Source organism: Hermetia illucens, chromosome 1 (genome assembly GCF_905115235.1).
Source record: "Hermetia illucens chromosome 1, iHerIll2.2.curated.20191125, whole genome shotgun sequence".
NCBI lineage: Eukaryota > Metazoa > Arthropoda > Insecta > Diptera > Stratiomyidae > Hermetia > Hermetia illucens.
This window is the reverse complement of record NC_051849.1, coordinates 84,615,612-84,633,923: the sequence shown is the minus strand read 5'-3', so window position 1 is coordinate 84,633,923 and position 18,312 is coordinate 84,615,612. Positions and strand designations below refer to the sequence as shown.

At 40.5% G+C, this 18,312-nt stretch overlaps 1 protein-coding gene across 2 annotated transcripts in view; it reads right to left on the bottom strand.

The window, feature by feature from the left end:
• LOC119661538 (uncharacterized threonine-rich GPI-anchored glycoprotein PJ4664.02) overlaps positions 1–18,312 on the bottom strand; it is a 115,096-nt gene that overhangs the window by 82,209 nt on the left and 14,575 nt on the right. For both annotated transcript variants that reach the window (XM_038070918.1, XM_038070919.1), the window contains exon 2: positions 10,721–10,744. The gene's annotated coding sequence lies outside the window, so the exon portion shown is untranslated. The remainder of the gene's footprint in view (positions 1–10,720; positions 10,745–18,312) is intronic.

Below are 18,312 nucleotides of genomic sequence, written 5' to 3'. Positions count from 1 at the left end.
CGAGAACAGAGCCCTAACCTAGAAGAACTACCTCTTATGCAACTTGGGGCTAAAATAGTTGAGCTGTCCGAATTCATCAAGGACAAGCACAACGGGCACCAAGCCATTAAGAACATGGTGAGTGCCGTCAGGGTGCTTCACAATAGGTCGAAGGAAGAAGAATAAAAATCTAAAGCCTCAACAGTGTCTCAGTGGGCAAAAATAAGCGATATATTCGTATACAGCTGCTACGCCCCACCGAGCCTTACACTGCCTGAGTTTGAAGACCTGTTAGATGATCTTGTTCACGACGCAAGGGGACGAAGTCCAAAGGTGATAGCCGGTGAGTTTAATGCATAGGACATTGATTAGCGCAGTAAAGAGACTAATGCAAGGGGTCGGTGCTTATTAGAAGCATTCGCCCAAATGGATGTAGTTCTGGCCAACGAAGGTGATGTAAACCCTTATCGTAAAGGGGATCTGGTTCAATTGTAGATCTGACTTTTGTCAGCCCTGTGCTGGCACGTAAGATGTTCTGGCAAGTTAGCGAGGACTTCACGTACAGCGACCACCAGGCAATCATAGCTCTGCTCGGAAGCAGACATAAATCCGTGGGGCATCACCTATAAAATCGTGGCAGGACAATTCAGAGGCCGATCATGTCCGCAGAACCCTAACCCCTTGTTGAAAATAATGCAGGGGTTATTTCCCCAGCAAGAGGGGGTACTAACACCTTCCAGCGCCCCCTGAATGTGAGCTGCTGGAAATCTGCAGTCGAACAGGTGACAGCCAAACCCCGGGTCTTGACGGCATACCGAATAAGGCCCTCAAACTTGCCGTCAAATGTAGTGCGGATATGGACGCGGAGCTACTCGAAACGTGCATGTCCGAGGGTATCCTTTCTGCGCCATGGAAGCGGCAGAAGATGGTGCTGCTGCCTAAGGCTGGCAACCCTCCAGGGGAAATGTCCTTCTATAGACCCATATGTCCTCTAGACACTATGGGCAAAATGTTGGTGGGGGTAATATACGAAAGATTACTCCCAGTCGCCAGAGCCAGATAGGCAGTATGGGTTCCGCTAAGCCAGATTAACCATTGATGCCATCAAAATACTTACTGGTTTGGCCGAAAATGGAATTCACGAAAGGAATTGTACCAGCTAATATTGGATGTAAGGAATGCATTTAACTCAGCTAATGGGAACCTTATATGAAAGTCTCTGGCGACGATTGGTGTTCCCACCTACCTCGCCGCTATTATCGATAGCTACTTTAAAGAGCGGACGCTCTGGTATAATACCGGTGATGGACCCAAGGACTACATTGTCTCCACGAGTGTCCTACAGGGCTCTGTACTGGGCCCACTACGGTGGAACATCATGCATAATAATGTACTTAACCGGTTCTGGAGGAGGCCACGGTGGTGGGTTACGCGGACGGTATAGCACTCGTTGTGGCCGTAAAACATCTAGAAGATACTGAGTTGCACTCAAGCGAAGCAATCAGTGTTGTTAAGGCTTGGGTAGAGAGTGCTGGACTGGCACTCGCCGAAGAAAAGACGGAAGCGGTCCTCCTCACTAAGCACCGGAAGAGAAATTACGCCTGTATTAGAATCGGGAATCGTATCATCACTTCAGAGCCGGCCATCAAATACTTGGGAGTGATGATATATGGAAAACTCAATTTTAAGGTAGAGCATACTTGCGAAAAAGCATCCAGCACAAGTATGGCTCTGTCAAAGATGCGGCATACTTGAGTGAGTGAGTTCTATCTCGTTGTATGCAAGCCCACTTTGGGGAAAAGCACTGCATGTTTTGCCCATACAGTGAGTACGGTCTACAGAAGAGCAGCCTTAAGGATGTGTTCTGTCTTGAGGACCGTCTCACACGATGCAGCGTTCGTCATCTCGGGAATAATGCCGATTGACTTCCTCGCAACCGAGATGGTGAACATTTATAACACTCCATCTCTTCCTTATCGCAGGTGAAAAAAAGCCGGAAGGGAGAGATCCATAAGCAGATGGCAATAGAGACGGGACCATTCGGAAAATGGTCGTTAGACTTATAGGTTGATCCCTTACATCGGGGAATGGCTGGAGGGAAAGCATGGGGAGATCAATTATAATCTCACCCAGTTTCTCACCGGTGATGGAAGATTCCGTCAATACCAGCACAGGTTTAAGTTGGATATCTTCCCTAATTGTCCAAACTGCGACGCGGTTCCAGAGCACCCAGCGCACGTATTCTTCCAATGTCCTAGGTTCGTGGAAGAAAAGAGGATCCTAGAGGAAACTCTAGGTGAAGTGCTATCACCGGAAAATTTTGTTCGGAGAATGTTAGCTTTCCAGGAGGATTGGTGTGCGATCAATTCCATGATTGCAGTAATCCAGGATAAACTGCGAAAAGCAGAAGTGAGGAGGGCGCGGTTACGAACCCCGCGGGTAGACGGAAGGAGACCTAGCTAAATTAAGCTCCGCCCCGTGATGTAATACCTAGGGGTAGTTTCACGGGGTGGGGGAGTCGGGGTGGTTTTAGTGGGTAAAAATTCCACACTCTGGGGTCCCCGGACGAGAGTCTTTGGAAGATTTCCACCTCCTTAAAAAAAAGCTCTCTCACCCTAAAGCTAGAAAGCTCTTTGAAGTCCTCAAATGGTTTACAAAGTATGAAGAGCCTGGCTCTAGCTAGGACTGACTAATCGCAACCGTCTGATATTCCCTTCGAAATAGCCGTTGTTGCAGCGTTTTTGTTTTCCGCCATGTTTTGCTGTCGCGTACCGCGGTAGAAGTAGTGAACAATGGAGAAATCACGTGAACGAAACACCTTCAGACGGCTGAAACCCTGAGATTCAAGCTAGACTCGCTACGACATTTGAAACAAGTCGGGAAACCGGAAGCTGGACGCTTCAGGTACGAAAGGTTTTGTGTATTTTTTGGTACGTAGCACGCAATATATCCATATATTATTTGAGAGTATCCACTTTCGGGTGATATTGACTATGAAGTCTTCAATTTTCAAAGAAGCAACAAATTTGAGGTATTATAACTTTGTTAGTAATGGTGCGATTTCTACCAAATTTGGTAAGATCATGCTCTATATTATAGCCTATATCACCACAAAGTTTCATGGTGCTAAAATGAACTTAAGCGGGGTTTCTAACCAATTACAAAAAATTGTAGTAATATACTATTATTAACTTTATTTAAACAGATATCGGCATGGAAGGTATTTCGGAGCCCAGGCACCATATAGTGGCAGCCTCCTGATTTTTTTCAGATTTTTCGGTTTGGTAGTTTCTGAGAATGGCCCCCTTAAAGAAGTGATCACTTTCAACCCCCGCGCTCCCCACCCTTCCAACGAATGTCAAAACTAAGATCGGCTTTGAAAAGTACTAATTGAGACCTTTAATTTGATACCCCACATGACTATATTTGATGAAAAAAAATGTTACACTCACCTTTTGCATGTATGGGGACCCCCCTTAAATTCGACGTAAAAGGATGTAATTCACTGTATGCGTGAGCGTTCACAGTTCCCACCTTTCTACCAAATTTGACGTCGGTCGCTATAACCGTCTCCGAGAAAAATGCGTGTGACGGACAGACAGACAGACAGTAAACCGATTTAAATAAGGTTTTGTATTTACACAAAACCTTAAAAATGGCCGCATCATTTTTCGCTTGAACCCAACTTTCTGCCCGCATCGCTTTTTTTTCTGTTTTACGTTCACTCTCACAGACAAAATGAAACGCGATCGCCACAGAGCAAAAGATAATGAGATAATGAAAATTTCAAAAAGGACTTAAAATGGTCAATTATAAATTAATATTTAAAATTCGATAATGTTTTTGCGTGATGGGAATTTGAAAAGAAGATAAACGTAGTAATAAAGAATGCTATAATAGATAGGAGGGAAAGGATAAACGCTGCCTACAAGTGATAATGTCTCCGTCAACTCAACACAAGACAGAGCCGAGACCACATGATCTGCATATTGTTAAGAAAATTAAAAACTTTAAAAACGGAGATAATATTCGAAGGTTTAGTGTATAATACAGATGGAAGATAAAGCTTTGGAAAGACCGCATAGATGGAACTGTACGTGTTGAACATTAAAGGAAATAAGGGGTATTTCCTACCTAGAAAAAAAGAATTATTTTCACAGATAACGTACTTTTAGAGCCAATTGTTGTAGGAAGGAAGGGCGATAGAAAATATTCTCTAGGAGATAAAAGAAATACTTCCTGCCCCACCAGCTTCCGTTGGCTTACTATAGTAAACGTTTTAACAGATATACATTCATGATGTCTAATTTGCTTCACGAATACGGAAAATAGTATATTTTTCTAATTAAATCAGCGATCTACTTTAGACAGCAGTCTTTTACGACAGTTGTTTTATGTTCTTTCGAATTATCCTTTGCTATTAACTGTACTAATCCCCTATTACGTTTATACCATCATTTAATCCGAAGACCTCCGGTAAAAAATATGCAACTCATTCATCTAAGTTAAAGAATGCCAGAGAGATGACATCCTCCGTACAGAAAAGCGGCAAAGCCGATTCCAATAAACGAATCTGGAAAAAGTGTCATTGTCTAATTCTTATCCGCAAATCATGCTGTGTACTCAATACTTTGCCATCATCTTAAAGGCGGTCATTTATCTAATTTAAGTAGGTAACAGATCGGCTGGTTAAATAATCTAGAAAGTACATTGCAGCGTGAAAATGATTGACGACTTAACAGCGGGGAACAAATTATAGTTGATAAGGGTTACGGTGAGATGTTGGCTGAATCCAATGGTGAATGTACAACTAGTATTCGCGTATCTAGCCATATTCCAGATGTTGAATTGAAAATCGTGTCTACATATTTATACAGATGGCAAAGTTATTGATGGCAGAGGGTCAGGACTATGACGATTGATTGCATAACATGTTTTCCGTTCTAGACGGTTAATGAGGCAGTGATGGGGGGAAGGAAGGACTTGAGTTGGGTAGGAAGCTACTCCGCTCTGAGTTTTTTCGAGCGAAATTATTTCCGTTAGTTTGTTTCACGTTTCGATGGAATTTGCTAATTTTTGGAATGACAGAAAGGAAATTTCTGGGTCTTAGGGTTTACCCATATTACCTTTAAGAGTGATTTGCAATGTCAGCTCATTTATATTTGCTAGTAGCATGACAGAATTAAGTAACGATCAATTAAGAAATAACAGAAAGAAACATGGTCAGAGAAACGGTGTTTACTATCAAAAAAAATCTTAGTAAATTAAATATTTGATAGTAACTAAAACGAAGAATCATACCGGCGAGATCTAACCTTTCAAAATATTATATTTTATCCGTTCATACGAATAATATTATTTGCCGTGTCTCAAATGGTATCTCCGATTAATCGAAGTGCAAATGGAGATTTAGAGCGGATTCGAGGCAGCATAAGAAACGTCTTGCTTGTCTACCCATAATTAAGCAACCGCCTCGGAAGGCAAATCTACTAGCGAAGTCAAGGCGTCTTCTACTTATCATTAGAATTCACTTTTCAGAGTAATGCGTTCCTACAAACTGAACATCGGTGTAATTGCAGCGTTCTGTCGTCCATCCATTTCAGAGAAAATTACAAACTTCCATAAATTCCAAGCAAACATTGTCCAGCACTAAATTCTAGTGGACCAGTCTAGGTTTAATCTGAAAATTAATGGGTATTCACCTAGAATGCAGCGTTGCTCCAGAGCCCAACAACTCCCTTATTAACTATTCAAGTTCATTATTGCTTCTTACTATTTATGTATGTCCGTACGCTCTACCTACGTTGTCTTTTGTTCCAAGCAGTGTTGCTATCGCGCTATAATATTTATGCAACCTATCGGAATGTAGAACAATTTAGCCTTAACCACGTAACTACGGCCGTTCATCTGGACTTGGACGATGGGCACGGATAATGACGGCGACTGGGGTGAAACAAGTTTCTTCGCTTATTGTTGTAATGTTACATTTCACTATGCGCCGCACTATCTGGCTGTCTCCTAGATACTCTTTCTCATAGTCAAGTTAGTTAGTTTGTCGTGCTGCTAGTTAGCCACTAAATCGAAGTGGCTTCAAGATTTCGTTGTAATTTCGAACGGCTATCATGGGAACTATATATTCTCTTCAGATGGATTCGGGTTTTGTAGAAAATAATCCAAGTGAAAAATTGGGTTTGTTTTTCTTGCCAGTTCTAAATTTATTATACATATCAATAAGTCCCCAATGGTCAGATGGCTTAAACTATTCCTTAATACCTAGCTGTTGACTCTGTTAGACTCCTAATTGTCAACAAGTTTTACCAACTATCTAAGTAGCAATGGATTGAACTAGGTCTTTCAATACGATGACCTTTTTAATGGGGGAACTACAAGACCTTAAAAACCAAGCCACTCGTTCTAGTTGCTAATTTTGTGGCTATTTATGGAAACGCAGGAAAAACGGGTTCAGTTAAATGTACAACTTGATTGTCTAGTGATCATGCCCTTTCGAACTGCTTAGAGCCTTTTATTCAATTCATCCATAGTTCGCTATAGTTTTATGCAGATCATCTTGAAGAGGATAGAAATCGCTTGATGAACATTAATTGGTCATCATTTCCTTTTTCTAAAGGCCTACCTCAATATGTAAACTTGGATGTTTATCTTTGTCAAAGGAACTGATAATTGCAAAAGCTTTTGATTAGGCATTTTGCTGCATGTATTTAAGCAGTCACTTATCGGTAGCACTAGGCAATATTCGAGTAGCAGCATTGAAGAAGGTACATTATTTCTACTTCTAAGTAACGAAATTAGAAAATCATGAAATTTTCGGAGGACGTTTGTGAGCATTAGGAGAAGGCAATCAGGAAAATTTTAATACGGCAGGAGAAAAACGGCGGAAGATGTTTGCAAAATGGCAAGAGGAAAAAATTGAGAAAATATCGAACCGACAGAGAGAGAATCTTGAAGTGTTAGGGAAACGCGATAACGTCGCTGCAGGAGAATATAAGATTCCAAAACGGTAAGAAATTGTCGCTCGAGAAAGCGTAAAATTATAAAATTAAATCATGAAGTAGCTCCTGAAACTGCCGGCTGAAAGGGAAATATGGCTGAAGTTTAAAGACCTGTAGAATAGAAAGGCAAAGTATCAAGGGAATAATGGGTACCAAAGTAGCAAGAGAAGCCATTCCGAGAGTTTCCAAAACCGCATGAAAATACTATAACGCAAAATAGTAGCAACGGTACCAATGAGAGTATTACTACATTTACATGCTGGGTTCTCGCTATTTGGAAATTACATCGGATGAAGATTTGACTTTCGAGCGAAAGTAACATGACCAGTGAACATGAAATACTGATTCCAAGCCCGGAAAAAAGGAGGATGATTTGAGGGCACGTATAATATTTTGAACTATCCCCCATGAAGTAAAAATAAAAAGGGTCCGCGACAAACCGACCAAGAAAACTCATGCGATATAGTTAGAAAAACGATCATGCAGCCGACCTATTCAATATGGTGTCCGCATTCTCATCCCCGAGGGTTCCCGTGACTTTATTGAAGACACGGAGATTTGAGGTCCTTTGCGGGGGAAGACGTTCTCTTGCAACTATTCGACACAAATACTAGTAACATACCTGCTGATGACTATATATTCATTGCGGGTGATATTAATGGTGCACATACGTGTTTTTTGTAGCTGGAACAGTAAAATGCAAATCGACTTTATTCTCATAAGACGTCGACCATTTTTTCACCGCCACTGATGCAATGAGACCATCGCATTTCAACTTCGGCCGTTGAATGTTATCCTGCGAATCAACCGATCGTTAAAACAACGAGAGGAAGACATTGGCTCGCTGCATATTAAATGCTGAGCTTTACCAATCAAGATGTTTGGCTTTGGAATGGCGATATCTAAATGATGAACTTTTTGTTCATAAAACTCGGATGATTCGAGAAATTTAAAAAAGCTAACCTGATAGCAAAGAAGGCCTTCGTTGTCATCCGAGCAGTCCTTTAGAAAGATTTTTATGATAAACTGGACACACACCAACGCGCTCATATCGACATCGAGCAAATTTGTTGCGTTGATGACAAAAACGATATTTTGCTTACCGACCGCAGAGCTGCGACGGACACAAAGCGGAAATTCTTCTTCTTCTTTTTCTACATTGCATTTATGGATGTAGAGATGCAGTGTGCCATACAAACTAATCTAGTATAGTCTACGGCAACACCTAGTGGCAGAAGAGCTCGTGCCCTGTTTTAAATTGCTCTACTACAATCCGAAAAGTAAAAAAACCACTCCGTATCTCAGTCAGTGGTCATGTTATGGACACTGTCGCACCGGACTTCCAACGTCCGGCGCCCTATACACTGCTTTATGCAGATGCTGCTTGCCTACCATCTCATCGGAAAACTGATCAGGGACAACTCATTCAAAAATGGAACCCAACATGGTCTGAGACAGAATCTGGATAAAATAAAATTTTTGAAAACCGATTCCAATGAAGCAGGCACTATAACTGTCAGTGGTAGTGACCTGCCCAGAACTGAACCACTTAAATATCTCAGAACGATTCTATCAGCTCATGGACAACTGCAGTGTAAAATTACTTGACGGATTAGCGCACCCTGGATGAAGTGGCGTCCCAAAACTTGTGTTGTTTGTGATCAACGTATTAACGAACGTTTCAAATTAAAAATTTGCCGCAATACCGTCCGTTCTGTCGCTCTCTATGGCTCTGATGTTGGCCGACTATAAAAGACAATGAACGGCGTCTTGCGGTAATGGAGACCGAGATGCTGGATTGCACTAATGGCATAACATATCTTAATCACATCCGAAATGAGGATATCTGCGATGGATATGGGGTTGCACCGATCATGGAAAAATTACGAGGCGTCTTTAATGGTATGGTCAGGTAATTTACACTAACGAGAATTTACTGGCCTATATTGGTTTGAACATCAAATTCAATGGAAAATGATCAAAAGGCCGGCCGAAACTATTGTGGCTAGATACGCTGGATGGATAATTTAAAAGCCTCGCGACTGCATTCAGATGAGGCCTTTGACAGAGCTAAATGGCACAACAAATGATCGGTCTTTCAAAAGCATGGTTGCGAATAGTTTTATCATGCTAATTAAATTTATAAATTTGCCCGTTTTCCTGTCCTTCTTACCTTCAAACAGGATGGGAGACAATTGGTTCTTTTTCATTACTTCCTTCAAAAGTTGCAGCTTAATAAGTGAGAGAGAAATCACCCGAATATGCTAAAAGTATTTAATAACTGAATTATTGGTTGAAACTGGGTTGAAGTCATTGGTCTCATGGTAGACTATAAATGTCTTAAGAGAATGTCGTTAGGGTCTAGAAACACAGAAGGCGACAATACAATGCTTAACCAGAAGTTTATGATTACAATATTTGATACCCATGCTAATAGAGACTTACTTACGCTGACATATTGGTGGAACTACTTACTATTTCTTTCTGAGTAATATTAAATTTTAGACTTAAGACGTAGCATTTCAGCCTCTAGTTAACGATATTCCAGACGAAGTTTTTTAAATTTCCGAATCAAATTAATGGCTTTCCACCACAAATTCACATCTCCCCAGATCAAGCATACAATCTTCCAAATTAAACTAACTTTTTCAAATCAAATTAACGTCTTTCTGTTTTTTCATTCTTCCAAAATAAATTTATAATACTAAGCTGCTTCATAATCTAGAAAAAATTGTGTATGGAAGGAGCTATATTCTCACCCTTTCCACATAGTTTTCTTTTAAATGGTTTAATCCCATAAATTTGATTTGTAAATTTGTCAATTTCTTTTGGAAAATCACGAACTTGATTTGAAGGGGCGTGAATTTGTTGTGGATAGCCATTAATTTGATTTGGAAAATTATAATATTAATTTCTTCCGAAATATCATTAACATGAGGTGGTAATGCTAGATGTAGATATCTCCTGTTTACTCCTTTCTGAAGGCATGTAAATTGAATACTAACGAAGATTAAAATTCAGCTAACTAATAACCTAATCGACAACCACAATCCAGATAATTAACGGCCGTATTGAAAATTTGCCATTGAGCCTGGCTCTTTTTATTAGAATTGTGTGAATAAATACTTATCTATGAGGACGGTTTCTCCGACGAAAAAATATTTGAATAGAAAAATATTAACAGCATGAACTCAGGACGATATCTTGTTTTAGTGTTTATTTTTCAGTAAATTATTCAGTTTGTATGTCGTCTAAATTTTTTCCTATATGGTACGTAAAGTACCACCTCAAAACTCAGCTGATTCTTCTCAGTTTTTGAAAATTAATGAAATGTCCTTCAATGCTGAACACGTGTAAGAAATCAACGGCACGAGCTTCAGACCTTTTCCGAGAACAAAAATCAATTGAACATAACAACGAATTTGCGTGGAGATAAGATTATATTACTAACAGATATCGAGTGAGGATGTGCAGAAATTGGGGTTTTGTGGGGTAGCCACGTCTTTTTTTCCCAAAAAGAAAGGTGAAAATAATGGGAAGCCCGCATGGACTGGAAAATTTTTATTATGGAATTGTTTTCAAGTACTTTTAGGATTAATGTGGTATGTTTATGCCGTACGCTATTGATAAGTTTACGTAATTTATAAACTATATAGAAGAGAACTACGGATGTTTGTTATCATTGGCGACTGCAATCTTGCTATTGTGTATATATGCATGTATATGCTTACCTGTTATGCCAATTTCGTTAAGTTCTGCAAAAAAAGAAAACTATTATTAGAGTAAAGAAATGTGAATCTCGATAAAATAACAAAATAATATTGGCTATGAATTTCACATTAATTGTGCTAGAAATATCATCATGTTGCCCATGGCTCCGAATTTTAAATTAAAGAAAATAGATTTAGTCTAGGTTAAAAAAATATATCACAACGAGGCCGGCAGTTATACTCAGAACATTGCTCCAAACAGTCGAGATGGTAAGATAGTCCTGTGATAATAGTATGTGGATACCATAATCTTTCACGTGTTGTGCACATCACCAAAATGAAGTGAGGAAACAAGAAACTACCACCTAACAAAAAGTAAATACGCCTAAAATCTCTATATCAAGACGTTCGAACAGTGCAATGACAATGCAGTCCACTACATTTGGCTGCAGCAATAATCAAACTAATAGGAACACGGGCAGTTAAGATGAAGAAGACTAAATCCAAGACCAGCGTTCGATTCCGATTAATACAATATGTATATTTTCCTAAAAATTTATTATAAAAAGATTATTCAAACAATAGTGGCTAAAGGATAGCACAGGTCCTAAAAGAGAAAGCGTGAGTCACGTTGAAAGAGATGACCTGACAAATGCCTGATGAACTAACACCGACAACTATCTAATCTACGTCCAGTTGCGTGTGGTGCTCGCTAAGACTTCTTTCTTTATGAAAAACTGCAGATGAAAAAGGATAAAAGCGAGTTTCCTGGGCCTATCAACATCGCACACTGAATCAATTGGTATCCCAGGCACCGAATCAAGAAAAGTCATGAGGGCACGAAAGCATTCTCGATTGTATTGGTCCCATAATGAAGAGTACGGGAACGAAAAAGGTGCAAACGACTTTCACATTTGACACAGTAGAAAGGAGGCACCACTCGAAGCAGCAATTCGAGAGACGTCACGCAGCTAATACTATTTACGAGATATTCACCGCTACCTTTCTGAGTTAAACAGCTGCATATATAGCATATCAGCGACATATCAGGCTTTTTTGTCACGGCAGTCGGCTGTAAATTGTTGGAAGATGGCGATCAGTTTCGTTATCTTGTAACCAGGCAGATTAAATAGTACGCGTAATTGATAGTTACTAAGATTAATTAGACTGATCAAGACCATCCTCTTTATGTCCACCCAACTACTGACCTATGCTGACGATATCAACATCATGGGAAGAAATGCCCGACACGTACAAACACAAACTACTTCATCCAGATCGAGCAGGCGGCGCAAGATCTTGGGCTGCATGCACATCAATCAAAGCAAGACGAAATATATGGTGTAATAACGTCAGCACGAAAAACCAATCAACCAACAACATCAAATCGCACTGGTCAAACAGGAAGAATAAAGATAGGAGACTACAACTTTGAGACGGTTGATACCGATAAGACCGATAACAGCTACGATGATGAAATCTGCGCACGGTTGTTGGCAGCCAACAGAACCTATTTCAGCTGACAAAACATGTTCGGCTCGACGCGTTCTCCATAGGGTCTAAGCTCTTACTGTACAATGATCTTGCCTATCCTAATGTATTCCGCGGTGACCTGGGTTCTTAGCAAGAAAAACTGCGAACTCTTAGCCGCGCTTGAGAGAAGAATCATTCGAAGAATTTTCGGCCTCCTAAATGCGGATCAACGAATCCTTACGTTCTATAATGATAAAATTTATGAGCGGTACCACGGCCGCCTAGTTATGAATAAAATTCGACTCAACAGAATAGGGTAGGCGGGTCAGTTTATCAGTATGGGTGAGGATGATCCGTCCCGAAAAGTCCATAAGAACAATATCTATGGTGGAAAAAAAAAGGCGAAGAAGACCTTGCTGAGATGGAACCATAACGTAGATCAGAACGCCAGACAGCTTTCAGAGACATAAAATTGGTGGACCTTGGCGTAAAGTCGAGATGTCTGGAGTTCCTTATTAAGGCAGGCGTAGACCGAATACGGGTTGTTACGCCGTTGATGATGATGAACATGACCATTATGTTAGATCAGATAAAAGCTGCGGAATTACTCTCTCCATAACGCACTAAAACAAAGAATGCCTTTCATGCGTCGTACATAACCTGGAAAAGTGATCCAAGATGCTCAGATGAGTACCGGAGGCATTATTCCACCGCGATTGTTGGCCTATGATGACCACGTCCACATAGTGGGAAGAACAGCGTGAGAGGTATAAACTAGCATCGTAGAGGTCGAACAGGCCGGGCGACATATTGAGTAACCCAAGATAAGACTAAGTACTTGATAACACCGCGAGCGTTAAATAAAAGTAGAAGATTATAACTTCGACACCGACAAAAATTTCTCCTACCTGAGGTGGCAAATTGTAACCAATAATAGCAGTAAAGTAAGTAAAGTAAGTGTAAGTAAAGTATTTAAGCCGAAAACACTGTTTCACTGAAAATTTCTCTCCAAAAGGTCGAGGCTGCTGCTATACAGGAGGAACTTGACATTCCTCATCTATTCCTTGGGGACTTTGATTCTCGGTAAAAACCTCCTTAGAATCTTGGGAAGAATTTTTGGCCCTCTAGAGGTATGGAGAATTTCGTAACCTATATAATAAAGGAATTTATGAGCGATGTTAGCACCTTTCGGTAGTGAATAAAATCTGGGTCAATAGGATGTGAATGAGTCATCGAATCCACAAGGTTGAATATGCTCCAGTTCGGAAAATCCATAAGAACAGTATCTATGGTAGAAAAGAAGATGTAGCAGACTGCGCTTAAGAGAGCGCGGTAACGTAGGCGAGGAAGCGAGACCCTTGCCAGGAACATCAAGCTGCTGAAGTTTGGCGAAAAACGAGATCTTAGCATTTTCTTACTTAGAGCTTGACCGGAAAACAAGTTGTTATGCATTGGACGATGATTCAAACGATTGGAAGTGAATATATTACCAAACACACTTAGGCAGAATCTACCTTTTCTGTGAGTAGTTTCTCTCAGATATCCACAACTTCGTTTCTTTTGCATTAGCTTCGGTAAGGATGATTTACTACTTACTTTCCTTGGTTGTCTAAAGTCGGCCGAATCTGTACTAAATAGCTGAACCTATTCGAAGTAGCACCGGGAAACTCCATACTCACTTTGACTTGCTCGCCGTGTTGCAGTAAGCTAATGCTCCAAGGCTTATATAGACGATCAGACCCGAGTCTCTGGCCTGCGGACAGATCTAAAGTGGCTCCGGTCACGAAACCTCACCAGGGTAATGCTGGTACCAGGAAAACTGGGATAGCTCCCTGAATTTACATGTTTCAACAGAATTCCAGGTTCATGAACTTTCAGCCCGGTTATAAGCGGTTGGTTCCCTTGTGGGAATATCATGGGGTTTATGGTTAAGTTAAGTAACAAGAGATTTTCCAGCCTCAAACGTAGAGTTGAGGACACTTTCCCGATAAACACCAACAGAAACACCAAAGGGTATTTATATACCTGGCATATTTCGAACATTATTCTTCGGATTGCAATAAAACTTTTAACCAACAACACTAATTCCCCTGGTGTTAGGTGTTGTTGCGGTGCACACTGGATAACTTTTTATCACACACGGTCAAACAATTCGTTTCAACGCAGCTATGCATCTCACAAAGTTTCTCCATGAACTGTCGTGAAGCATGTATGGTATGGTTTCGCAACTATTGACAAATTTACGATAATTTGAACAATGCCAATATCGACAAAAACTCTTCGTGAAAAGGGGTAACAACCGAATCAGATTCTTAATGTTGAAGCGATTATAGTGCATTGGCGACCAGATTTTTTATTGCCAGCGAATTTGAACTTAGATGTCTGTGACTACCCAATAGCTCAACGGAGAGAGCAAAACCATCAACAATCCTATGCTTGTTAGGTTCTGGAATATGGGGAGGTCTGTTGGATATTTCAGCTACCACATAACAAAGTCGCTTGTCTTACTAATAGGCATAATAAAGATTTGCACCAAAATGGAATCTTCGTCCAGGAACAATGGAAACGAGGCAAAATAACTATCAGTGGAAGATCCACATTGACGTTCACACTGAAAACACTTACCACACCACCACCACACTTATCTCCAAACTCCATAAAATCTCTAAACGTTCAAATTTCATGAGATTAGTCGATATCTTCCATCCTGACGGGTAGAGGAAGGCTCTCTCTCCAGCCTTCGAGTTCCTTTTCTCTGTTTCCACATTCTACCCAGAACTGCGCGAATCCCTCATCCTATCTTCCCAAATTGCACTTGTCTTAAGCTAATTATAATAATTTTACCAGGTCCTTTCTCTTTCCTCTACAGGGTCGCTTTAACCTCAATACAGATGAAATCCCCAAAGAAACGGCAATCCGATATGTCACGTTCACACATCTCGGCTGCATATATACGGAAGGAAGACTGGCATTGCCAGACCTCATTTGCTGGGGAAGCAAAATTTGAAAATTGAATAGTAGTGACACATTTTAATAAAAACGAATAATAACATTGACTCCAGATATTTAAGTCGTTCAGTTTTGTCAGCGGCAGTGACTTGCCCAGAACTAAGCGATTTAAGTATCCCCGGTCAATGCTATGAGTCAATGGAGGATTCTTTATTTATGTCATTCATTGTATGCATGGGATTTCATAGTTCCTATATGTCCATCAAATTTCGTTCAGATCGGTTTAGCCGTTTTGGAGAAAAGTGCTTGTGATAGACAGATCGACAGACAGAGAGAGGCTGGGGAGAACAAGATTCTTCATGAATGGAATTTTAGTATTTCACTCGACTGTCAATTCATCATCATCAACGGCGCAACAACCGGTATCCGGTCTAGGCCTGCCTTAATAAGGAATTCCAGACATCCCGGTTTTACGCTGAGGTCCACCAATTCGATATCCCTAAAAGCTGTCTGGCGTCCTGACCTACGCCATCGCTCCATCTTAGGCAGCGTCGGCCTCGTTTTCTTTTTCTACCATAGATATTGCCCTTATACACTTTCCGGGTGGGATCATCCTCATCCATACGGATTAAGTGACCCGCCCACCGTAACGTATTGAGCCGGATTTTATGCACAACCGGACGGTCATGGTATCGCTTATAGATTTCGTCATTGTGTAGGCTACGGAATCGTCAATCCTCATGTGGAGGGCCAAAAATTCTTCGGAGGATTCTTCTCTCGAACGTGGCCAAGGGTTCGCAATTTTTCTTGCTTAGAACCCAAGTTTCCGAGGAATACGTGAGGACTTGCAAGATCATAGTCTTGTACAGTAAGACCTTTGACCCTATGGTGAGACGTTTCGAGCGGAACAGTCTTTGTGAGCTGAAATAGGCTCTGTTGGTTGACAATAACCGTGCGCGGATTTCCTCATCGTAGCAGTGCACCGTCCTGGTTTGGAATTTTTGGTTTGGGTCGTTTCCGAAAAAGAGTCCTGTCTCACCTTAGGTGTGTCTATTTTGACTCCTCACTCGTGCACTTTGCAATTCACGTCAGAACTAATGTCAGATTCGAAAAGTACTAATTGAGACCTTTCATTTGATACCCCACATGACTATATATAGTTCAGGCTTTGACTGATGAGAAACTCACTTTTTCACGAACTTTCATTTGGACCTCCTTACTATAATTCCAAGTATGTCTGCTGATAAATCTTTTACCAGGTTTGGTGACTTCCAAGGTTGCAATGTTTGTAACGGCTGGCAGTCCCAAGAGTAAGATCATATCTTCTGTTTTCATGCGTAATCGTCACCATTTCATTCGGGGAGGGCAGTACACTCTCCACTTTTTCCAATTGAATCATAGGACAGCAATCAAATGACGATTGATTTGCTATTAATACTGATGACTATGAAGAATGTAGCCGATTTGCATCTCACCAAAATTTTGTTTAAGAATCGAGGGATTCCCAAGTCTTCCATCTACTGAATGGCGGACAGGACCAGTTGGAAACCAACACGCTTTCACGTTTATGGTCCACGGAATCGGAACCGCGGGTTTTTAGGAATCCCACTATTCTTAAGCAAAATTTTATTTAAACTCTTACAAGGCGGATTTGTGTTTGTAATAATTCATACAAATGAAGTGTTTTTGAATTAATAAAAGGGAGCAAACTCACTTCGGTCATGGTGCTCCCAGGACAGAGGTGAGGCAGCGTCTGATGAGTTGGCTCTGTCCTGGACGAAGACGCAAGTCATTGCATCTTACTATTCCTCAATATCAAATACAGGTAGATGAGACTATCGTTTAATAAATTATGTTATGACTAGTGAAAGATCAGGAAAATCTACGATACGTTCGCCATGCCCAAAAACCTTTAGCCTCACGACGCAAGCCGGCGTTGTATTTTTGCCAGCATGACCACCGAAATTACCCGGAAAGTCATCGACAGGAACGTTCAGGTCTTTGCCTCGAGTAACTGTCAGGTATCTTTCTTGGCATCGGGTCAGCTTACCTGGGGTTGATGACAATACCATGGGTTAGCAAAGTAGAAGAGTTTGTAACCGTTTTACCGCTTTCACACTCATTTCATAACTTTTGGCACCACACCATCTCTTGCCCTAAGGATAGAAAAAGTTAAGTAACCATTGCTAAATTGAAGAAAATGTGGATATGGACAAAACCTTTTAGAACAAGAGCGATCCAAGTCACGTCGAAAGGAAAACTAATTTGCTGGTGAGGTCAAGTATGAACTTACTCCGTACTATGCCATTATCTATTTTATTATCAATCCGTGTTAGGAGAGAAGATGCCAAATCTAATTGTTATAGCATTCCCAATCAGTAACTTACTATACCTTGGCATCTCAAGAACACGAATATTGGCACCCAGAAAAGATTTCATTGGAAAGGCTAAGCTAGAATTGTCGGAAGAAACGTCCAAAAGGTTAAATGTTAATTAAATCGCCCACATATGAATATGAACTTGGTTACGAATACTTGTGGTGCCTCACGTTAATGTAGTAAATGAACAAACTTGGTGAGAATTATTTTACAATAGAAAAAGTTAATTGAGATTCTCCTAAAATTTGTTTATCAGTCGAGAAGCAAAAAAAAATACAAAAACACGTCGAAAGTTTAAGAATCGTGTTAGAAAGGAATCACCTCTTTAAAAATAAAGGACTCTGAAGCTCTCAGCCATCATTTTGGCTGAACAAGAAGACCGTGGTGCCAAACTATATTAGTTATCTCAGAAGAAGGAAAACATGCTTAGTCCTAACACACTCATATATCTTAAGTTCATTTCACAGTGAATACAAGAAAAGTTAGAGATTAATGTGAAATATCGGTCAGCCTTTCTTATCACTGAAATGATCCATGTTATTTCATTGGTATGCCGTAAACCAGTACTCTAAATTATGCAGTCATATCTTTCTGATACGATGTTCCTGGTCTCTATAATCTGGAACTGAAAAAAAATTGGTTGAACCTGCTTTTCATGCTCTTGATTCCAAGGTTCCTCGTTTCAACTATCGTACTATTGACACCCAGTAAAATGTAGGTAGTTATCCGACAACCGTATAATAGACCTCATTTCGAATGAGCCGCACAATAGTACCAAAGTACTAACTTGTTCCAAGCTCCTCTTAATGGTCG